Consider the following 26079-nt stretch of genomic DNA (forward strand, 5'->3'; position numbering starts at 1 on the left):
GATTTTTTTCTTTTCGCAAGAAAATGCAGAAAACGCACCGTAGGCACAGTCAGAGTGTTTCCACGAAAATATGTGTACGTACGTACATACGAATATTGGCTACCTATTCATGTTGGTTAGGAATTTTTTTGGCTGACATGGCAACAGGTTCCATCTTTCAAATAAAATTGTTACGACATGTGAATTTGCATGTTGCCACCAGCATGTGGCACATACATATCATATCATATTTACATATTTCTTACTCGTACCTTTGTATGTGCGTACTTACGTTTGTAGCATTCAGCTCAATAATATCAGTTCTTTGTGGTTTTAATACGCAGTAAGGAAGTGTAAATCCGCGCGGTTTGGCACTTGTACCTTGCAAGGAGTTGTGGCGCTAATCTCTAAAAAAGTATTCAGGGACTAGTTTACATGAGGTTCAATTGGGTATTAATTCGACAATTTCGTATCACTTCTTCGAAGTTTGAAAGTAACAAGGCTAAAAAGAAAATGTGAATAACACCTCCATTCCTATTTGACAGCAATGACAGAATGTGCAGGCTACAGCTTGGGATTCTGAAGGCGCTGGTTTGAGTCCTTTCTCGGGCATTTGAATTTTGCAAGGCAAATATAAATTTACCTTTGCAATATTTGAATTAGAAACCAAACTAAATATTGCATTAAATGTTATACCGCATTTAGAACGGAAAAAAATAAAAACATATTTATTTGCCTGTGCCAAGATTTGTAGTTCGGACTTGAAGTGGGATCTACCGGCTAATCCGTGCCAATATGTATATAAATGTATACAACTACTAGTCCCACTTCATACCCTTAGGACACAATTAATCCCTTCATAGGATATGCTCAAATAAAAGGGGACACTTCATTCAATATCAAGAGTACAAAAATGGAACTAGTCGCGTGCTCCGAGCATATCTGGGCAAGTCGCATTTTTTGCAGGGTAAGTAAATACATGCACACATACTCCTGCGTGTATGTAAGCCATATCAGCTAAAAAACATCCAATTATGACTAACTTTTTCCACACGTAAGGCTGATAAGTGGGCCCCTCTGGGCTGTGGAATGAACTGTGGCTGTGGAAGTGTTGCTGCCAGCTGGTTCATGCTGCTTTAAATAATTAAAATTGGATCGGTAAATGTTTTTCAGCAACTTTCACAGCAAATTTACTTCGATAACAGCTTCGAAATGCTAAATAGCTGTTTAAAAATGCAAAGTTTACATTCTATGACGAATGTGAATGCAAAGCAAAGGGAGCGATGGAAAACAGTTACAGTGCAGGCATATTTGTATACAGAAATGAAGAGTGACAGCAAATTTAATTAACTTAGCAAATATATCACAATTCTGGAAAACTCACACAAACCACAGAAAACAAAAAAAAAAAAAAAATACCAGTCTAACGGTTAGACTTGATAGAAGTGAAACCTTTCGTAAAACAAACTGAGAGAGAATAAGACGAAAGCAGCATTAGGAGCGGGATAATTATAGGTTCATTATAATATTGCTATAAAGTTCATATTTTATTTTCTTCATTTTATCATTATTCATCCTCAATGTTTTCAATTTCAACAAATGATACGAGTGGCTTATGACAGATAAAATATGATACAAATGCTTTGGTTTCGATGTTGTCAAAAAAAATACCCAAACGGACCGAAGAAACAGACTTACAAATTTCTTCCATTTTCGTCTACTTGTATTCATATAAAAATTTATGTCTCTTCCCACCAAAGCTAAATGTATTAGTATATTTTTTCTTGTATTTATTCAAGGCTGAAATCCCGGCGGTACTGCAATACCGGGCCAACCCGTGGCAGAGGTGGAGAGCAAGCCCCTAAAACACTCCGCGCATTTCCAAAAATTAGTTTAACATTTGTTGTCCTCCGATGGAGGATCTATCAGATGTTAAGCTGATAACCACACACCTAGTCAATACATTTTAAATAATAAACCTAATAAACCTTTGAGAACTACACGCTCACAAAAAAAAAATTAATGTACGAAATATTTATACCGATTCACTTAAACTGACTTTCAGTATCTAAACCAAAAATAGAAAAGCCAAAAAACTGTTTTCAATAAATAATCAGAAATCTCCTACAATGCAAATTTCAAAAAAAAAAAAAATTTTATTTCTTGTGATTCGAACCAAGAATTTTGGATCGGAAGATCACATGCTAGCCGCTCGGCTATCGCGCCATACTGTCGGTGCTGGCCTAAAAGTTATTTAGTTCGTCGCTACGTTTATATGTTGGAATTCGTTTCACTTTTTCCCAAATCACTCCCAACGATTCTAAAGAAGTTTTCACTTCAAAAATTAATGTACGAAATATTTATACCGATTCACTTAAACTGACTTTCAGTATCTAAACCAAAAAAACTGTTTTCAATAAATAATCAGAAAGTCCTACAATGCAAATTTCAAAAAAAAAAATTCCATTTTCGTCTACATGTATTCATATAAAAATTTATGGCTCTTCACACCAAAGCTAAATGTATTAGTATATTTTTTCTTGTATTTATTCAAAGCCGAAATCCCGCCGGTACTGCAATACCGGGTCAACCCGTGGCAGAGAAGGAGCAAGCCCCTAAAACACTCCGCCCATTTCCAAAAATCAGTTTAACATTTGTTGTCCTCCGATGGAGGATTTATCAGATGTTAAGCTGATAACCAAACTACCTAGTCAATACATTTTAAATAATAAACCTAATAAAACTTTTGAGAATTACACGCTCACAAAAATTATTTATATCAACATATAATATAATGCTTCGTAACTAAATAACTTTTAGGCCAGCGACGACAGCATGGCGCGGTAGCCGAGCGACTAGCAATGTGAGCTTCCGATCCAAAATCCTTGGTTCGAATCACAAGAAAAAATAAAATTTATTTTTATTTAGTTCGTCGCTACTTTTATATCAACATATAATATAACGCTTCGTAGCCAAGTTGGTCGCGTTTTTCGTTTCACTTTTCCTCAAATCACTCCCAACGATTCTAAAGAAGTTTTCACTTCAAAAAAAACAAAAAAATAGGAAAAGCAGAATTAAAAAAGTCTAACTTAGTATAAAATTAAACTGATTACAGTCAAAAGTGTGTTTGTGCGGCCGTTTTGTATGCGCTTTTTTTGCAATTTTTCAATTTAATTTTTCTGCGTGTTGTTTTGTGCGATCCGTATTTTGTGGGTATATGAATATGGGAAACTCAGTTAAATTTTAACGGTGTTGGCATCGGCTTTGTAAATATGTACATAAATATTAAATTCGCTAATGCCAATACCTAATAACTCTAAATTCCTTACTTTCGAAGTGCATATATATGTACATATACACACATACCTTAGAAACCCCTATGGATTATTTAATAGTGAGATGGAGGATATAGTAGCTACTGACGTATCATAGTTTCCTTGAATTTTAACTCAATTGTAGAAATTCGAAAATTGTTTCTTTTCGTTTTTGTTGACTTTAAAGCTGTCTGTGACAAGGTATCTAAAAAAACTGTTAATTTACAAATTACGCGAAATGAGAATATCGACAAAATTTGTTAACTTTATTCAGAAAATATGATATATCAGAAATCTAATTCAATCATTTGGTCATTAAACAAGACAACCTTCTTTCATATGCTTTTCGCCTTATGCCTCAATGGACTGCATGAAGAATTAGGGGGTGGTTTATTAATTGATAATTACAATATAATACTTTACTTTATGCGGATGATATGGTGCTTCTTTCTGACGATGTATATACATATATTACAAAAAACGTTCAAACATTTAGAAAGGTATAGCGAAAAATGGAATATAAAAGTGAATCTTGGAAAATCGGCGATAATCGAAGAAAGAAGAAGAAAAGTGGCAGTACATGGGAGAAGAAATAATAACCTTAAATGAATATTGCTATAAGCAGATGATCTACTTTTTCGCGCTTAACTCAAAATCCGTAATTAAAAAGCGAGATTTCCCATACAAAATTTCCCCCCAAAATCTAAGATTATAAAATAATCATAGATAATAACGATACTTTTTGACATACAACCCTGTGTTCTCTGTGTTATCGATAATTATTATTACAAATGTAGGGAGAAGCATCAAAATAAAAACTAAATGAAATGGATGCCGGCAAAGAAAACAGGTCTGTAAACATAATTCTAATAAATTTTTTGTTAAATATTATGAATTATGGAATTATTTTACACAAAATAGAGTGTGTCCATAAACGACTTGTCCTCTTTTTACTTATTATCAAATGTAATAGAGAATTATCTATGCGCATTGCTGCCATAATTTTTTGCAACCTCAGTGAAAAAAACAACCCGGGAATAGCAAGTATACGAAGTTGTTCAATAAGTTTTGCGGTTCGCTAAGAGAGGGCATTGTTTTTTTTTTTTTTTTTTTGGCACACTTTTTATATGAATGTTTCATTTCAATCTGTCAATTCATTATGTGATTACAAGCCAGTTAGTATCGATGAGTCACAATATTTTCTACAATGGAAAAAATTAAGTATGTTGCGGTGATTGAATTTTTATTTTTGGACAGTTTAAAAGCGAAGGAAATTTATGAACGAATGAAAGTGTATTATGATGCTTCGCAATAAATTAGCACAGTAGAGGGATGGGTTGCTCAATTTAAAAAATTGGGAGACTGAAAGAGATTTAGTGGAATCCCTAGACATCTCATCAGGCAGTGTAAGCAATATTTTGACTGAAGTATTGGGTTTCAGAAAGCTGTGTGCAGAATGGGTTCGCTATCAATAGAACAATAACACATTCGAAGGCGACTTTCTCAGCATTTTTAGGGCATTTTCGAAAGGATAATGTGGATGAGACTTGGGTCTATCACCATAATCCTAAATTAAAACAGGATACTAAGAATCGGTGTGAACCTGGCTTTTCGGCTCCGAAATGAGTTTGTGCCAAGAAATCGGTCAAGAAGGTGTTAGCAACTGTTTTTTGGGATGCGTAATTGATTTTGTTTCTGGATTACTTCCAAACGAGTAAAACAATAAATTCTGAATATTATTGTAACTTTTTGGACCAAATGATGCAAAAAAAAGACCCAGTTTGCAAAAGAAAAAGATTATTTTTATCAGGACAATGCACCGTATCACAAGAACATTTTGAGAATGGCTCAATAAAATTCAAAATGTTGAAGCATCCACCGAATTCACCATATTTGGCCACTAGCGACTTCCATCTGATTCTAGACCTAAAAAAATGCATGCGTGGAAAGCATTTTTCATCAAATGAACAGAACTCAACAGTTAGTACTAACCTTAAAAAGACAGCTGTTAAAGTTTCATGATACTCTATTCATTAATTCGTGAGCTATTGTGCTAAGAGTGACGCCACTTTTGTTATTTTCAAAAATAATTTTGTGTTTTAATTTCTCACTGATTTTTGATGAGAAAAGATACCGTTCAAGCAAAGCAATGGCTTGAAAAATGTTCTATCGACTACGTTCCATCAGAAATAATAATAAAACGATGGTTTGCTGACTTCAAACGTGGTCGTAGAGACACCGATGATGTACAACGCAGTGGGCGCCAAATGAGGCGGTAACACCAGAAAACATAAAAAAATCCACAAAATCGTATTGAATGATCGAAAAGTTAAGTTGAGTGAGTTAGATGACATCGTAAAGATCTTAAAAGAATATGCTGGCCTTATATTGCATGAACATTTGACTATGAGAAAGCTCTGTTCAAAGTGGGTCGGCGTTTACTCACTGTTGACCAAAAACAAGAACGTGTTGAAGATTCTGAGTAATGGTAAAACCAAATGAATTTAACTCCGAATTGCTCCTACATCCACCACCAGATTTTCCAGATTTGGCTCCCGGCGACTACTGGCTGTTCGCAGACCTAAAAAATATGTTCGCCCGAAAAATGTAATCAAAACGATTGCAGCTGATGTCAAATGTTTCTTTTATTTATAATTTCTTTGCTAAAACAATGCTTGTGCACAGGGTTTTTCTCTTTTCCGTAGATTCAGTTGTCGTGTTTGTTAACTACGAGTATGCACAAATACATTTTCGCTGCTAACCTACAACAACAGCTAAGTAATATTAACTATAGAGAAAACGAAATGTAGGTATTTAAAACATTTGCAACTATGTAATATTTGCTGTACTCTCTCCAAAGCTTGTTATTTTGTTAATGCCAGTTTAGCCAGTAGTAAATGCATTCCCCTTAGAGATTTGAGTTTCATGCTTTTGTATTTCATTTAAAGTTTGCAGTTAATTCTTCGCGTGCCTAGACACATTTTCGGTAAACAGCGACCGTTGCAATAATTTTTGCTGAAAATAAGTGGAAATGGATACAGTCCGACTTAAAGGAAAACTCAAAAATAAATTTTAGAAGTTGGCTCTCGCAATAAGAAATATCCTTAAAATATTCCATTCGTAAATCGATATTTTGCTGTCTTATTAATTATTCTGCTGCATACAGTTCATAGAAAATAGGGAAGCGTCGTGCTACAATCCAAAGAGAAGATCGGCAAATTCGGAATATCATTGCAAATACCAGAATCCAGTTTCAAGAGAAGATAAAAGCGAAATTCGACTCGACATCGGTCTAATTAAAAGCAGAACCTTGGAGTTTCGCATACACCGTTGCAGTTGCATGAAAAAACTATGTGTACTAAAATTATGTCTACAAAAAACAGAAAGGCAAGGTTAAGATTTGCTCGTTCGCATTTCAATAAGACTCAGCAGCAATAAAAGGCAATTTTATGGTCAGATGCAAGAATGAAATGTGGCCATCTGAAGCAAAATTGTGAGTGTAACTTCGGCTGCCACGTCATCGGGGACTCGGCAGCCGAGTTCTGGCCGCTCATTCCCCACGTATTCACATACTCGACCAATCAGTCGTTGTTCAAACGGCAGCGAAGTAACATAAACGTAGGCTGTATTGAATTGTTCCTATATCACAAACATAATCTCAGTTTTTCATAAATAAACCATAATAATAACCCCGGTTACGTCAACAAATCAGCTGAATCCCTCAAAATCGCTGAGGGCCGGTTAACGGTCTGATGTTGGCCATACATCGGAATTCTTTTCACCATGACAATGTACAGCTGTCACATTTTGACACGGAGGTGGTTATAGTGGTAATAGCCGTGTAGAGGTGCTTCTTCGGTATTGTTATTGGTTCATTTCACCGTGTAACTGAAACTGTGACAGCCGAAAATTGTAGGGACATTTTAAGTAACGTCATACTACCGTTTGCTGAATGGGAAATGTCGCTTGCTTAGAACTGCCAACACGATAGTGGCCTTAAACTCTCGTCTGGTTTCGTAAAGTAGTTCGAAAGTTGGAACAAAATTAAATAAATCTTATGGTATGATCTTAACTCGAAAGCAAGTAGAGAACAATTTCAATGAGTTATAAAGGATCCTTCAAAAGAGACGCCTAGATGTTGTTTCAAAATAAAACAAGAAAAAATTTAAATTCTTACAAGTTTGAATATTTTTATTCAAAAGGTTTAAATGCCCACCTTGGCCACGTCTAGAGTTAAATTCCGCCAAACAGTCGATTCATGAATACCTAATTGGTAAGAACGTCGAGGTACGGATGTTGAAGGTTGTTCAGCAACACTTTGCGCTACAGCACCAATATTCTCAACAGAAAGTAAATTTTTTGGTTTGCCAGTCCTTTTTCTATCCTCGACAGTATCAGGATCTTGAAGTTTTTTCACTAATCTGAATTTTCGACTCATGGAACAATTATTTGCACTAAACAAATCACGAATTTTGCGATATGTTTTTTTTTAAAGGTGGACTATTTTGTATTGTTTTATAATTTATTTTTCATAATAATTTTAGCCCGTTGTATCCAGGATTAAAATTGTACATCTGTCTACTTGACCAATGTCAAAGATTTCATAAAATAGTACCATCTAGGAATTATTCACTACTGTCATCTAGGCGTCACTTTTGAAAGACCCTCTATTGAAAGTCTTATACATATCATCGATGATTAGAAAATTTGCTGAGGTTATTAAAAAGTATTGGAAAATTATATTTTGTCTAGAGTATACGAGTTTTATTTGTAACAGGTGCATCGCCTTAATTTGATTTTGGTTTATTTAAATGACTTTTCACTATCATTAGATGAATGAATATTGTTTTTTTTTAATTGCTTGAACAATACCTTGCATAAAAAAGTGCGTGTAGCGTGTAGAACTGAAACTTTCAAGGCAGACAAAGAAAGAGGGAAAGACCCGAAAGAGGATGAGTGAGAGAGAGAGAGAGAGAAAGAATATATTATATATCTAAATAAATTCACAACATCTGCAGAGGATACAAATAGGCAAAATTTACAAAAATAATTTTAGACGAGAATTCATAGAGCATACAAGTGTAAGTCTGGCTCAATATATACATACTTATGTATGTATGTTAGTTAGTTCAATTGCATCTTCAATTCTTATAGTATGTGCATACGCACTGCAGCAACCATGACCTAAATTTTTTTCAATTTACATTTTACTACAGGGTGATCGGCACTCACGTGGAGAAGCTTGGAATTCCGTACAACCCCCATTGCAGAAGCTGTGGGGATCCTACAGAGAAAGAGACTGTGGAACACTTTCTCTGTAGATATCCGGCTTTGGCGGCTAGGCGCTTGAGATTCCTCAGCGTCCCCTTTGGGGATGACTTGATGAAATTCTCCAGCCTAGATCCCTTTTCTCTCCTCCGCTACATCAACAGCACTGGATGGCTGTAGACGGTCTTATCTCCTCCCTTAATCCTTTCACAGGTAGTGGTCCACATTATGTTATCAAAACGGCACGTAAGTGCTACTTGTAGTGTACTGGGGTACTCTTGCCATCTTACCTACCTACCTACCTACAGGGAATAATATATGTATGCATTTTCTAGATAGTATAAAACTTTGAAATTTAAAATATATAAAACAAAACTTCAAAGAAACGTATTTATATGGGACAACTAAGTTCAATTGCATCTTTATTAAATATGACCTACCTCACGAGCATCGCCTTATCATATTTCATGCAATAATTAGGGAGTAAATATCCTAATGATCAAATTCCGGCCTAACAAATGCTAAAACAATTATCTTTTGCATATGCATGTACATATTTGTACGTGCGTATGACACTTGATGCCCTAGTCTATGTACGTATATATGTATTTGTATTCTGAACTTCCAGCAAAACAATGCTTATTAATATACACATATGCACGTACACATAACCACACACACAGGGCACTTACTTTATTCCTCTAAATGCATATGTCGTCCAAAGTCTAGCGACTACAAGAACAAAATGCATTAATAGGCGCAGCCGTAGCGGCCATCATTCTAGTTGCCATTCTGCTGAACAGTCTGAAATAGTCGCGGCGGCGCCGAACAGTTTCAACTATGTTACTGTACAACAAAAACTCATCATAAAATATATAACTATAAAGTATAGCTCTCTCTCTCGCGGAACGAAAATGCCCAAAACGTTGCATGGCCTTGAAATTTTACTCTCCATTCTCGCTCGTCCATCGACACCTAAGGAAGTTTCACTTCAAAAATAAATATATAAACTTTAAGTTAACTGTTGAAAAAATTGGCATGAGTAAATTACCCCTTTTGGTTGCAAACTTGTTGGCCACCTCTGTATTTGTGTACAATAAAACATACTATTTGAAGTTGCATTGCTGCTGGTGTATAGTGGGTATGTAATTGAGGTTGCTTGGCATACATTTTCTGTTAACCGCGTATCAATTCCAATTATTTAATAATTAAATGATTTAATTACAAACCTCACTTATACTGCCAAATTGTGAAAATCCCCCACCAAAGCAGTAATTGCAAAAATGTTATGCGAAACTTGTGTGCGCAAGTAAACGTGCGCCATAATTGTGTCAATTCAAAACTGAAATCAGAGCGACTTTGTACAAACTCTGATTTCAGCGCACATGCAATACCACCAAGAAATTGACACACGTGTGCTCATATTCAGATTACACCAAAATCCAAGTAAAGAATAAATGTTATGTACTTATATACAGTCGCACAGGAAACTATACGTACTCCCACTAAAAATGTTGTTGAAACTATACAAACTGTTTATTTCTAATTGAAGTAACCTTTATATTTACAAGCGCAACGTCCACATCTGTTTAAATAAACAACAAATCGTCCCATTATTATAGTTTCACGTTTAGATTAAACCATGACACAGTAATTTGTAGACGGTAGTTTCATTTCTTCTTTTTATCCGCCATGTTAACTATTTCTTGTGTTCAAATTTTCAAAAACTGTTAAATTGTTTTCACTATAAAAAAATTTTAACAGAAAATATGGTAAGCTGTTGTTTCAGTGGATGTTGCAGCGCGTAGAATAGCTGTAAATATACAGCTGTAAAACTCCAGAGGTAACGTTAAAGAAACATTCATCACCCCAATCACCGGACCACAATCATATAGGAGCATTTGTAGGATTAATAAGAATGCCTACGTAATAGAATGCATTCATAATGGAAATAAATAGCAGAAACTTTGAGATGATTTGAATCAAAAAATGGCTGAAAAAATTAAAAAAACTTATATTTTCCATAAAAATCCATAGTGAAAAAAATTGAGGTGTGGCCAAGATCAGACCGTTAGTGGCTCTTAGCGAATGTTAAAAAAATCAGTTGATTGGCTGACGTCATCGGGGTCATGACAGCGGTTTGTTTCCGATGAACTGAGATTGTGTTGGTGGTATACGAAAAAAATCAACAAAGTCTCCGTTTATATTGCTTCGTTGCTATTTGCACAGCGACTAATTGGACGAGGGTGCGAATACATGTGAAATGATTATGCAGAATTCGGCTGGTGTACGATACGATTGTGTTAGTAATTTTCGGAAAAAAATATCGACACAATACCCACTCAAATTACTTCCTTTATATCTAAACACCGACTAATTGGACGAGTGTGTGAATACATGCGAAATGTATGATGAAGAGATTTTTAAAGGTATATTACGTAGCAGACCATTATTCGGCTCTAAGCGAATTTGACAGGTCTGCTGACGTCAGTTGGGATGTGTTTCACAAAATTTAGCTTGTGGTACAACCAACAAGCATTGGCTGTGTTGATTTTTATCAGTACCACAAGCTAAATTTTGTGAAACACATCTCAAGTGACATGTAATCCAAAGATCCCCCAAAAATTTGTTTTCACCATACCCATCAAGCAAATTTTGAAATCTATCATCCCTGGTAGCAGCCGAAGTTGCTCGTGAAATTTTGTTTTTCAACATACCAGATTGACCAAACCTGGCAATCTACCATCTCTGGGAAAAATTATTTAAGGATAATAGTAGAGATAAAGAGAGGCTCGTCTAAATACTAAACAAACCAAATAAGGAATAAATGTTTGCACTAAGTTTAAGTAAGTTTTGAAGTACGTATATACAAACATACATTTACTTTTGTGCGCTGTGAGTTCTTTCCAATATTTCATATAATTTTAAAATATTTATTTTTATATCTGACTCGCGGGATAAGTATTTGTGTTCTTTAGTATTTTGTTAATAAATTCACTTTTTTAAATTAAATAAATTTTTTCCGGCACGCGGTATTTATGAGTACGTACAGAGTCCTGTGCCACTGTACTATGTTTGTACCTGCAAAAATGCTAATAAATTTGGGCAGCATATAAACGACTACATACATACACACATGCGTATGAGTGGGCTGCAACCAAATCATTCACGTGCAGTATGCTCCTAATATGTAGGTTGAAGTACATTAGGGTGGAATGATTTTTGTTTTTTTTATTACTTTTGGGAGACCTGCAGAAAGTTGGGTTTCTATCCTTATCAGGGTGCAAAATATTATTTGCTGCATCGTATGTTAAGAAGTGCTTCCCACTCCACCGACACCTTTAATTTTTGAAAAAAAAGAAACAAAATTCAACATTTTCCATTTCAGTTCGCAACGAATCACTTGGGTGTTGTTTATATTTAAATTGATTTCAAAGCGTTCTCATGGACTTCTACGGTAACTTGTAATGCTATTTAGTGTTACTCGTATTGACGCAGTTGATGACATCTAACGACTTTCAGTGACGAGCTTGCTTTGGACGCTATTTTTGTCAATTCTTATAAAAGCAACTTTTCATTGCTATGCCATTCCAAACATTTTTTAGTTTTCATATCAAATACTGTTGCTCCTTCTTAATGTAAATGCATTAACGTGCGTGTTTGTTTATTTGGGCAGGTTTACTTTCATTTTGTGCTGGTAGCGAGTGTTATGTAACTCGTAGAAACATGCACAAAAATTCCGATTTCTCTGTTGTTCGGATTTAAAATTACAACCGGACTTTTTATACCCTACAAATATGAATGCATTTTTCATCTCTTATTAATAAATCGCAAATGCACATTAAAGCGATGCATAACGCGATGCGATATGAAAGCAATACCGACCTGCTAACTTATTATTTATTTATTTCAATTATTTGCCATTAAATGAAAAAAATCAAGCAAAACAAAATATTATATTAACAAGAATTTAATAATTTACTGTCTATTGATTTGCAAAGAAACCAGCCAGCGATTTGTGTGGCATTGACTGATGCATTTCCCAGGCGGGGGTATTAGGGCATATTAGATGTATTTGGATCAGCTCATGCCTTGCTTATACATATGGACTTGATTATTGACCAGTTTCCTTAATTTCTAACATTGCTTTGGCTACAGCCGAAAAAACGTTAAGCAGCTTCTAATCTCATACGCCTGCACTATTAATTCATAAAAAAATTTCTGAAATTTGTAATAGACTTTTCACTAATTTTTTCACCAATTACCTACAAATTATCTGGTAGATCAATTGGCTATCTTATTATACTTTCACTTCTGTATTAATTGTACCCGACCTATAGAGCTCAAATAAATTATGCTTAAGTATGGCCCTCTAATTTTTAATTTTTCCGATTAAACAAAAAAGTCACTAATACAGCGAGCTTTAACTGAAAAGCGCACACTTTTCTTCATCTCCCTAGCAAATCAACATCTCACAGAAGCATGAAAAGAAAGTGCAGTAGACTTTAAAAAACTTGTATTATTCTCAGCATCAGAGTAAAAATTTTAAACCCGTTAAATGCTTTATACGAGGTGTGATCAAAAATAAGGTGAGGTTTAAAATTTCGCGGGCTACGTAGATTCGACTTCGATTATTATTATTTTTTATGTTGGTACACTTGTCTCGAAAATATGTTCACGGTTGTAGCAAAAAACCGTTAGTTTGTGAGAGGCATAAATACTAGGGCGGGTCGATTTAAAAATCGCTCATTGCTCTGTGAAAATCGTATTCTAGGGATCAAAATAAGAAACGTTGCCGAATCAACCATACCTCTAAAACGAATTCTGATGTCCCCCAATTTGGGTCGAACGAAAAATCCCACTTTGACCCATTTAGAGTGCTCCAATCGGGTCCAAATGTATGACCGACCCCCACTAACTTTGGACAGCCAATCCACCCATGCTAGGGGCACACCCCCTGGAACTCCCCGGGGGGGTTTCCCATACAATCATTTCAAAATATCACAATTTTTGGCCTTTGCATGAGAAAAGAAACTAAAAAGTTCGATGCAAATTGGGGGACATCAGAATTCGTTTTAGAGGTATGGTTCCTTCGGCAAAGTTTCTTATTTTGATCCCTAAAATACGATTTTCACAGAGCAATGGGCGATTTTTTTGCCTCCCCACAAAATACACTAAAAGTTCGACCCAAATTGGGGAACATCAGAATTCGTTTTAGAGGTATGGTCCCTTCGGCAAAGTTTCTTATTTTGATCCCTAGAATATGATTTTCACAGAGGAATGGGCGATTTTTTTGCCTCCCCACAAATTGACCCGGCCTAATAAATACATAAGACAAGTGTTTTACGTGTTCGGTGATTTTCTGCTATCGACTCTTGGGTTGGGCTTTTCTATTGGGACGATTGGGGTTTAGTTTCGATGTCGTAACCATATACCCATGATTCCCCACCAGTTATGAACCTTTTAAGCACATCTGGATCATCGTTGACGTCATTCAACAATTCCTGAGCGATGCTCATGCGACGTTGTTTTTGGTCAAATATCAGCAATTTTGGAACAAACTTCGCTGTCACACGCTTCACGCTCAAAATTTCCGAAAAGATTGCATGGCATGAGCAAACCGATATGCCAATATGCCGATATCCTCCTCAGCAACTCCTCTAATTGTAATTCGAGCATAACAATTTTCTTCACTTTCTCAACATTTTCATAGGTTGTTGATGTGCTGGGGTGTCCAGAGCGAGCGTAGTCATTCACATCCTCTTAACTCAATTTCAATTTTATTTATTACACCCGAATATTATAAGAATAAAAAGTGCAAAAATGTATTTCAAAAGTGTTTTCTATGGACTGTATTCATATGGTAATCTCGCACTATTGCGCAGGTTCAAGAACCCTTCAGCAGCAAGTGTCTTTGTGCACACCACAAATATTATTATTGCATACATATTATAGAATGCGGTGTGTAGCAAGACAAGGTCTGACCGGGCATACTAGTTTTTTATAGAAAGCACGAGATGTTGCTATTAAACAACTGACACTGTAAAACATTTCATTTGATTTCATACATTTACTTATTATATAGGGTGGGCCATGTAAAATTTGCTTTTTGAATCGACTATAAAAAAAAACTAATATTATAACTAATATTTTGCAAGCTGCCACGACTGGCTTTACAGTAGGCCATTCGATCAACCCAATTTTTAAGCACATTTTCGATTGTTTGGGCTCCAATTTCATGAATAGCAACTTCGATTTCGTGTTTTAAAGCATCAATCGTCTCTGGATGGCTCGCATAGCATTTGTCCTTAACGGCTAAAAATAGTCCAACGGACTTAAATGCCGCCCGATGGTGCCGCCAGACCAAAACCCGCACCAAACCCTGACTCGTTGTGGATGCATTTGCTTCTCTACAGTAACGTATGGATTTTCTGAGCCCCAAATCCGACAATTTTGCTTATTGACGTAGCCACCGATGTGAAAATCAGAAAAGAAAAAGAAGACTCACCACTTTGGAAATAGGTTTTCAATATTTCCCAATTTTGTTCAAGCGTATAGCGTCCCATTTCGTAAATGTCAAACCTTTAAGTAAATTATGAACACATTTGACATGTCATTTGTGTTACCATTCTCAAAAAAGTAGGTGGCTCAAAAAGCAAACGCTATATGGCCCACCCTGTACCTTTAATATACATCGCTTCTCTAGCACTACAACGGTCCATGCGAACCTTCAACTGTTCGAAATAGTCTTGATATGGTAAATTTATTCGTTATGAGTATATTTCTGAGACAATTAAGCACGAAAAAACAAGGTTTCACTGTACTTTTACTATGCAGGGAATGCACTCTTTCATAGTCCCATTTCGTTCCAATGAATTGGATCTGTTTTATATATAATTTGGGGCGCATTTTTTGGCTTTCATGCATACATATAGAGCTTATAAAGATGATAGCTACCATACATATACATTTATATATATAAATGTCCATGTAGAGCAAAGTCAAACCACGCAGCAAACACTAGAGTTCATGTATTATTATTTGATGTGAAGAGGTGATAATAGTTCGATATTGATTAGAATTATACCAGTTGCAAAGTTATCAATTAAAAGATTATCCAAAACTAATGTTTCTACGAATAAAAATGCTTCAAATGTTGAGAATGTATGAAAGGAGGATTAGATATGTACTCGTATATTTAAATGTCCATAGAGTTGATTATCTGCCTTTTGCCCGTCATGAACTAGTTTATTAAGTGGTATAGCACTGACTGGCTTACTGTTTCGTTAACTGGTATGAAGAAGCTCGAAACAGACGTTTCTTTATTTTACTTATTGGTTTTTTATTTATTTAACTTTATTTAGTCGAAACCTCAAAAGTTCTTACTGACTATTGACTTAGTGCTAATATAAACCTTTTATTAATAAAATAACAAAAAACGAGCTAAAAATAATGTACAACTTGATCAAAACAATAACAATTAATGTACATACTAAATATTAGCGAACTAAATGATGTATTCAACAGAGAAGATAATTGATTTTTGGTAATTGTAAAATCTAACGATATGGAATTCGAGATCTCATTAAATTCGCCAAAGGTCCGAGCAATAGGTGCATTGGACTCGAAATTCGTTTTGAATATCTTCAGATAACAAATTAAGAGATGCGTAAAGTTTCGCGGAAATAAAAAAGTTAATGATTTGCTAAAGAAACGCACAATCAATACCACCTTGAATTAAATTGAACACAAAAGAAAACAATAAATTTGACCTTCTGTATCCAAACGACTTTAATCCATTTAATAACAAGCGGGAGCTATAAGAGGGAAATGGGGCAATTTCAAGAAAATCTTTTGTTCCCGTTCTATTCCCTGAATAGCAAATTATCACCAATTCATTTTATCTCCAAACAAATGACGCATATTCCAACCTGGACCGAACAAGCACGGCGAATAGCAATTTCGTGTCGTGTAAAGGGTTGTGAAGTTTGAACCATGTATTAAGTCGAGCAAACATTTCGTAGGTCATCGCCATATATTCGTACCAGTTGATGGCATTGAAAAAAGATAGAAGACGAACTATTTCAGCTGTAAAGCAAAATAACTGGAGAACTAGTAGGTTTGACTGCAGGGTTACCCATAAGTGTCGTAAGCTCATATGCAAACGTACATACTCGTACACACATCTGTATGAATGAATGCGCTCACTTGCTTGCCATGCTGCAGCCAAAAATTTGCGCGTACTAATTTGGGGTACACACGCAAAAGAGACTGGCTTACAATTTTGCAGCTGAATTGTATGCATTGGACTTTATCATGAAGTAATTAAGTGAGTTAGTGTGCAGTTTTTTGTTTTTATTTTTGATTTTAAGTAAAGCTCGTTTTTCTTCTTGATATTGTTTTACTTGCGATTTTTTTATTTGTCTTTACAAATTCGCTTGCGGCCAACAAAAGCCAAATCAGCGGAACATAAAACGAGCTTTTGACTACAAACTTACATATTTGCATTAGCTCATTGAACCACTCACCAACGACCTTATTGCAACGTGAACTAAACTACGGCTAAGATTTTGGTGTTAATGCTTCGCTGTGCTTGCTTGCGGCTTGCCGCTAGTTGATCAAGATCTAAAATCATAAAAAATGCAAATGAAAATCAACAGCGGGAAGTTATTTAGCGTGAAATTTTAAGCAAATTTAGCAAATTTAAGGTTGCGCGTTAATGATTCGATTACTTAATGATTTGCGAAAGTGAACAAAAGCTGTAAAATTTATATTAAAATTCAAAGCCCTGGGGTTATGATGGTACATACTTAGAGGCTGTAACTATATTGGCGTAAGTTTTGTAATACTTAATTTTTTGTTTTTGGTTTTTGGTAATATACATTTTTTTCTCTGCTATATATTTTATTGTGTATGCAATAAGCATTTATTGAGTTAGGCCTTCTTTGCGAAATTGAAAAATGGTGAACTTCATGTAAGATATATGCGAAATAGAGGGACGTCGAAGTGTGTTAAAAGCGAAAAACTTTTAGGGAAAGTAAGCAGGGAAAGGTACATATTTTTATGGCACTGTATCCTGATGGACTACTATTGAACTGCCGCACTCGAGATATATGTACGTGCAATAAGAGTGAGTAGAGACCAGGAAACACGAGCTGTGATGCTAGAATCCGTTTGTGGCGTAGAAAGACCTGAGCAGATAATTCAGTCGTTTAGCTGCAAAAATGGCTGCCATTGCCATTGCTTTATATGGCATTGCCAAAGCCTTTTGGGAAGCCGGATGCAAGGATGATATTGACAATAAATGACAATAAAACAAAATAATAAATAAATTACAAGTTCCAGCACTCTCTGGTATTTTAAGAACAAAAAATTTCTTAAAAAAAAAATATACTTAAATCGAGGTATGAAATTAAGAATAACAAAGCAATTTAGATAAGTATTGCGTTTTGTTATTTAAGTTTATTACAACTAACATGATTAAGTTTTCTAAAGCGACCTGCCATTTTACAAGTTATAGTTTTTTGGTCGAAAACACATTTTTTTTTAGTTTACTGTGAAAAAAGTTCTAGCAACACTGATTGCGATATCCTGCCTCTTTATTTTTACGAGTAGGGCCTCCGGAAGACAGTTTCATGTATAGAGGTCCACACCAGCGGGGACAGTCTCTGATCACCATTCACTCGGGAGTGGCTAGGATGATTCTTCTGCATAAGCTCCAAGCATCTCACAACTTCCGTGTTTTGCCCAAGTGTCCTCCGGTTTCCGAATATCCGTTTGAGAGCGAAATAACATGAGAAAACGAAGTAGCTCTGGATATCTGGTTGTGCGCTGGAATTTTGACCCGCCACGTACTGGGATGAGAACTGCCTATAACTATGATGACCCCTGCGAACGACCTAAGGAGCACGATTTCAAGGCATGAACATGGAATATCCGGTCTCTTGGAAAAAGGAAAGGTGCCTCTGCTTGGCTGGTTGATGCCCTCGTAAGAGCAACGGCTGACACCACTGTCTTTCAAGAAATGCGATGGACGGGGCAAGGCAAGAAGAAAATTGTGACGTCTACTGCAGCTTACATGTCAAGAAATGTAAATCCGTTTTGGATTTATAGTAGGTGAGAGACTTCGTCTAGAATATGTGTTTCAGCAAGATTTCGTACCTGCCCCAGAAAAACTTAGGCTGGGCATGGCACAGTAACCAGATTTGTGGCCACGTGCAAGACTGCATTACCTGGGGGCGTAATTGAAGCCAAGTTTAAAGTGAAACCTCGTAATACAAAGAATGTACCTAAGACGAAGGTCACGGTAGTGATTACCATAATGGAAAAATAGATGTAAGTATACTTGAGGATCTGGCGTAGAGTATTGCAGCTAATAGAGGTTAAAACTCTGCAACTTCGTAAGTTCAATGTTCCGTACTTACTTTGTTTATGTAAGCAACTTATACGAAATGGCTAAATATATAATAATATATTTAAAAAGGTAGTTTAGAAAATAACACTTGGTTACCGGAAAAATCGTCCGAAATACTTGAAGGCATAAATAGAAATATATAAAATAGGTAAATAATTGTAGGTTTTCTTATAATACTCTATTTATAAAGAGTGAGTAAACCATAAAGCACGTTCAATGTTCTAAAAATAAATAATAAAAGAAAAAATTAAATCCAAATGAAAATTGAACAATAAAATTTAAAACCAAATTAATATTTGATTTCGAAGCGTTGCATATTATCAGTTTGTTTTGAATCGGTGAAGTAATGAAAATAAACTTCTGATATGATACAGCTTCTCATATCATAAAATCATCTACCGTTCAAGAGCAGCGTAAAACTGTAGGTGCTCCATTTCTGGAGCAAATCCACTGTTGTTTATTACTGGTATTGATGGAATTAAGTTATCGATGGTTTTCATCGGAATTGATTGCAGGACTCTTGAAGTCTACTACTATCTATCCGCCGATTCACCAGATCCGAAAAATTCTCAACCGGTTTGAGATCCGGGTACTGCGGTGGTCATCCTATTTCATTGACATTTTTGACGATAAACCATAACATGTCAATCAACGCAATCAGACTGAATGCATACCCTCGAAATATTTCTGATTTGATACTTTAAAGTTCTCAGGACACTTCAGGGAATACAAAAGGAGCTGATAATTTACAATTCAGTTCTAAAAATAATTTTTTAACACGAGTCCCACAAAGATGTGAATGGGATAACATGAAAGACTTTGACCAAGAATTTGTGCTTCAGCTGAACCTAAGCCTACGACTACCTGACTACCGCAACGCCTTTCAAGCTGAGTTAATAGCCATTAAAAAGGAGGTTAGAGACTCCTCTCTTGCAGCTTAACCGATCACTGTCTACTCTAACAGTTAGGCTGTCATAAAATCTGTACATTGGCAAAATACTTCATTCAAAGTAGCAGTTGAATGTTGACCGATTCTAAATAATCTGCCTAAGTCTCGAACTTCGAGGAACACAGAGGCATTCGTGGAAATTTCATCGCGGATGAGCTGGCTAGAATTGAAACTGATCTAAAATTAGTCAATTCTGCCCAATATGTTGGCATGCCTTTGCCCTCAAGCAAGCTCTGAATCAGATCGGTCTACATCACGCAAACCACGGGACCCGCTTGTGAGAGAACTAGACAAGTCTGCACAGAGCTATGCTCCTCAACAATTAATACCGGGATTTTATAGCTTAGTGGGATCACATATGAATCGTATAGGGCTTCCTTCTAATAACTTCTGTCGCAGTTGCAGGGACGAGGAGAAGGTGGAGTGTGTTGAACACTTCTCCTGTAACTATCTCGTTCTTGCCAGAACGCGATCTCCCTGTCTGAATTCTTATTTCTTTTGAGGCCTAACAGCCTTGAAAACGGCAGCCATCCACAGTATTTCATCGCTTAGCCGACAAAGTGGTTTCACCAAATTAGGAATTAGAAGGGGAACTTGAGTACAAATTAGTGGTATCACAATGGCACCCTAGGCCTAAGTGGGCCCTTCTACATACCATACTTATGGCCAATAAGCCAATATGTGAAGGAGGTAGAGAAGAGAGAGAGAGACAAAGAGTTTATATGTTTTAGAAAAGATGTCTTCCATATAGGATATAATAGAATGAATTTGAGGTTTGAACTTCGAATTCATTATCTTTCTCACACTACCTTATCCAAACCCTGTTCCCTTATTAAACCTAAGATAGAGCTGGATTGGGCTGAGCCTTTATGCCTTTCTTCTAGCTGCAATTGGCCGATATACCTCAACTTCTTCGCGGCATAGCGCTACATTCAAGGATACGGTGTACTGGAGTCTCAGGAAACTGGTAGTAGAAACGATGAAGTCAGTGGACCGTACCCCAATCCTGGAGCCACAATGGTTAATTCCAGAGTAAAACGTCTAAAGAGGCTACAGAGAAGTGTGCGCTTCGGTATCACAGGTGCCATGAGTACGACATCTGGTGATGCCCTTAATGCCATTCTGAACGTGCAACCTCTAGATTTTCAAATTCGAAAGGAAGCAATGAAGGCGTCGTACAGGCTCAAGTTAAACGGAGTCTGGGGAAATGAAGTAAGCACTAGCCACTGTCAGATATACCACCAGTTGTCAGAGCGGTGCACACTGTTCTCGATGCCGGTGGACAATCGGGTGCCTGTCGTTAGCTTCGGTAGGAAGTTTGACGTTTTGATCCCAGATAGAGATCAATGGTTAAGTCCAGAGAACCTATTAACAGGATATTATCACACTTTGGATATCGTCACACTCTGGATCTGGATGGTACTTAGACGAAGACACTAAGTACTCCTATGCCACAGGACAGATGGCCACAGTATTCCTTACGGAAATCTATGCCATCTTGAATGAGGCGTACTGGCTAATTGAGAAAAAGTGGGTAACAGTATTGGAATTTGTAGTGACAGTCAAGCTGCGCTGAAAGCCCTTGCTAACCCATGCTGCTCTTCGAAGTTAGTCGGCGAATGTAACACAAAATTGAACAGTGTTGCAAAACACAACAAAGTTAGTCTTATTTGGGTGCCTGGACATTGTGGTATTGCAGGAAACGAGTTAGCTGATAAATTGGCAAGTGAAGGCTCTGCAAGTATGCCACTAGGTCCTGAACCCTTTCTAGGCGTCAATTCCGCATCGATTCAACTATGGATTGAGGACTTCATGAGGTCTACCCACAGAGGTCTGAGTTGAACTCGTGCAGAGTGGCAAAGTGCTTTGTGAAAGAACCAAACAGGAAAACAGCGACCTTTCGCCTAAAACTCAAGGATATTGGGTTCCGGATCTCTTAAAATTCATGAATGAATCCAAGAGATTTGCGGAAGAGTGACCTCAAACAAATTTATCCGTTTTTACCATCCACCTTTTATTTTTCCTATCTCTACTCTTTCTACTGATATCTATCCGGGTGTAGTACAATGGTCTACTGACTGAGTGCTTGGACTTGTCCAGCCTCCCACAAATCTAATCTAATCTACCCCAATCCTGGGCAGAACGCGCTACGTATTCTTATTAAACGAAAGTAGTTACATGCAGTTGTTGTTTCGCGCACTCCTCAAAATGAAAGTGTATAATTAATAATCTTTAATACACTTAAGAGTTTTAATAGCATTCTCAGTTTATCCTTAGGGAGGGTTTGGAGCTTCCGAAACCGCTTTGATTGTGCCTGCCCATAAGGACTTTGCCTGGCGTAGCCCCCTAATTTGGTGGCAGCGCAGTTCTCTTAACCTCTGCTCTTCTCTACTAAGCTTCCCTTTGATGATGTGTTCTCTCATAACAAGGAAGGATTCGTGTTCTATTGGTTCTATTGGTAACGAGGCCGCAGTCTCTCTAGTTATACATCCGCTACTATGTTTCAAATGTAAGTACCTTGTGATTTTTGGCTCCTTTTAAGTAAGACGTTGTCACAACTATTTTTTTATTTATTTTCGGTATTGTGTAGTGTAGTCACAGGCGTTGTCCAACCTTAGTTTGACTCTAAAGAAATGACAAACTGTATCAAAAAACCAAAATTTTGTCTTAGTACACTTGGAAGATCTATCCATAAAAGACAACTACTTATATATAATTCCTTTGTAGCTAATTGTGAAATCGCTTCATTTGCAAACTTCACCTTTTATAAACAGAAACGCTTACAAACAAAATTTCCAAAAAACAAAAAACACTGCTTCAATGATAATTGTGTTATTCAATATTAGCACCAGCCGTCATACGTGGGGATCACTGACCCAACTGGACTCACATAAAATACGTGCAAGCAGATCGCTTATTATCTTTCCTTTCAAACGTTAACGTCCAGATGTAACTCTTAGCTTTCATATGCAAACAGGCATAAGTACATATACACAAATATACATACTTATATGCACATGCAGGCGTGTGCATTAAACATTTCTGGTGGTGGTATAAACTTTCATAAGCCGCCTTACAGTTTTTTGCTGCCACTCCAAAGGCAAAAATACACGAAATAATCGCATCACTTTCTCAATTTCTGCAGCTGCGCAGCCATGCAACGCTGCCTTGCTCACGCTTCTCAAATAACAAGAGGTAAAAAGACAGGTTTAAAACAAGCGATTAAATAACAAGAAAAAGGAAAAAAAGTACTGAAATATATAACAAAACCAAGATTAATAAGCAATGAAAGCAATGCAAAAGCAAACAAAAGCAAATACAAAAGCAAACAAATATCAACAATTGCAACATTTATCATTAATGAGGAAAGCAATAACTTGAGAGATTTTACAAACCGGGAAATGCATTGCTGTGAATAGATTACGTACATGCATACATATATATGTACTTATATATTTGTGTGTGTGTGGGCGTGTACCTGTGAAGAGATTGGTTGTGGTTGAAGTGAAAGAAAAGTCAAGGAATGAAACTCCACTACTGCAATGGACAGCAATTATTTTCCTGTGTATGTAAATATGTACAGGGTGGGCCATATAGCGTTTGCTTTCTGAACCACCTATTTTTTTTAAAATGATAACACAAATGACATGTCAAATGTGTTCATAATTTACTTAAAGGTTTGAAATTTACGAAATGGGACGCTATACGCTTGAACAAAATTGGGAAATACTGAAAATCTATTTCCAAAGTGGTGAGTCTTCTTCTTCTTCTGCGGTTACAGTAAATGGCGAGCGTTACCGTGACATGCTAAACGAGTTTTCATTTCCAAAAATCGAAGAGGATGACATGGACGACATTTGGTTTCAACAGGACGGTGCAACTTGTCACACTGCCAAAGTTACACTCGAACTTTTGGCTACCGCTTTTGAATTCCGATATCAATTGGCCGCCTCGGAGCTGTGATTTAACCCCGTTGGACTATTTTTTGTCCGGAGCCGTTAAGGACAAATGCTATGCGAACCATCCAGAGGCGATTGATGCTTTAAAACACGAAATCGAAGTTGCCATTCATGAAATTGGAGCCCAAACAATCGAAAATGTGCTTAAAAATTGGGTTGATCGAATGGCCTACTGTAAAGCCAGTCGCGGCAGTCATTTGAACGATATTATTTTTCATTCATAAATGACAATGTTCAATCTTCAAAATAAAAAAAAAGTTTGAAAAAATATTGATTCGTTTTTTTTTAGTCGATTCAAAAATCAAATTTTACATGGCCCACCCTATATATTTGTAAATACTGGCGAAATTCATGTTACAACATCTTTTAAGGTGTGTGGCTCAGGCGTGTTAGGGATTTGAAAAGAAAACCTCAAACATATGCAACCACCAAAAGTTCTCCATTTTTTCTGAATCATTTGCAGGTATTTTAATTTGTAATTTAAAATTTTTTCATCATCATGTTTGGTTTCACCAAATGCTTAACTCCTCCCTTTCGAAATCAAATCGAGGACAGACAAACAAAACATGTTCTGCGTCTTCTACAGTTAGCGGATAATAGGTGCAATACGGATCGTATTCCTGCTTAAAGCTATATAGATAGGAGTTGAAACACCCATGACCAGTCAGTATTTGGGTCAGATAAAAGATTAACTGTATATGTTTTAACTCATTTGAAGATTATGGGAATCAACCGGTACGTCCAACGTCAGGGGACGAACTCCATTTTTCCTGCCATGTACGCACTCTCTTGCTTCTTTACACATAGTCAGTCGTATTGGACCAGATTTGTTCTTGCACTTTAGCGTACTCATCTGCCATTAAACTGATTGGGAATAGCCCCGCAATAACCATGATGGCGTCCTCTGTTACGGCCTCTCAAACGCACAGCACATTCTGAGGGCACTCAATAGGTACACAGATTCCATGCACCTTACATATGAACTGTAGTTTGTGGCTTCCGCCCATGTTGGAGCAGCATGCAGCAAAACCGATGAAACAACAGTGTTAAGTAACCTCCTTCAGTTAATTTATTAATTAACTTTTATGTAGATATGTATTTGATGTTAAATTTAATTGGAAATCAAAAGCTTAGTTTCTGATCCTCATTCAACTTATAAAAATTTAGCATTCGTTGAAATAAAATATATGTAAATCTAAAATACTTGTATATAAAAAATGTTTCACTCGTTCCACTAATACATTCGTCTATGCATTAATATTTGTTCATTCATTTATCTATACAAACCCGTGTGTGTACGAATAATAACTTTTTTATGTTACTCTATCATGCAATTTCCTTTATTGGCACATTAATTAATATCTACACATATCGTACATATGTACATCTACATAGTTGACAAATAGAGCTTAAATTCTCTGTTGAGTCACACAATTCGCTCTGGGCTAATCTGGGGATGAGTGTGCCAGAGCTTGCAATTATTCTATTGTCTGTTGTCGTAGTAGTTGGAATATTTTATACTTTTACATATGCAAGTGTGTATATACAACGTAAATAGGTTAATGATTAAATGTTAAGTCGAGAACGTTAAGGAAGTAAACTTGTTTGAAAGCAGGCTGCCAAGCAAGCAAATTAATATTAGTTTGAAATGAATTTTCATCTACTATACATGGCTTATGTTCATACAAGTACTTCCATACTGAAATTGCCAATTTACGTCAAAAATGAGGAATATTGAAATTTAAAAGAAAATATTGGGTTGGGATATTTAAAAAAAAATTATGTTATATCAATAAGTTAATCAGTTAAATATTCGCCATTGCCGTTCATAACCTCTTTCCACCTCACGACCGCCAAAAAATCGCCTGGACTGGTGTCAAAGAAGTTGTTGACCTCTTCAGGACCCCTTTGTTATCGAAGGTAGCGCCCTTCATATGGTCGGTGGAATACGGCGGATACTGAAGGACCTCCCATTCGAGCTCTTGGAGTGAGGCTTTGACTTCTTGTGCAATATTGGGCCAGGCGTTGTCGTGAAGGACTATGGGTTGACCATGTCGATCAGGTCTTTTCAGTCGAATCGCCTCATTCACGCGGTGTAGCTGGACAATTTAGAGCTTCTTGTTGACCGTGGCATTCTCTGGAGCATTTCCCAGTGCACCATGCCGGTCCCACCAAACACATATCTTGATCTTCTTT

At 36.5% G+C, this 26079-nt stretch overlaps 1 protein-coding gene and 2 pseudogenes across 3 annotated transcripts in view; 1 reads left to right on the forward strand and 2 right to left on the reverse strand.

Annotated features, from left to right (window-relative positions):
- LOC129240121 (CD82 antigen) overlaps nucleotides 1–26079 on the forward strand; it is a 137131-nt gene that overhangs the window by 9513 nt on the left and 101539 nt on the right. The window lies entirely within an intron of this gene.
- On the reverse strand, nucleotides 1770–1954 carry LOC129243240 (U2 spliceosomal RNA; annotated as a pseudogene).
- On the reverse strand, nucleotides 2526–2709 carry LOC129243257 (U2 spliceosomal RNA; annotated as a pseudogene).

This window comes from Anastrepha obliqua, chromosome 3 (assembly GCF_027943255.1).
Source record: "Anastrepha obliqua isolate idAnaObli1 chromosome 3, idAnaObli1_1.0, whole genome shotgun sequence".
NCBI lineage: Eukaryota > Metazoa > Arthropoda > Insecta > Diptera > Tephritidae > Anastrepha > Anastrepha obliqua.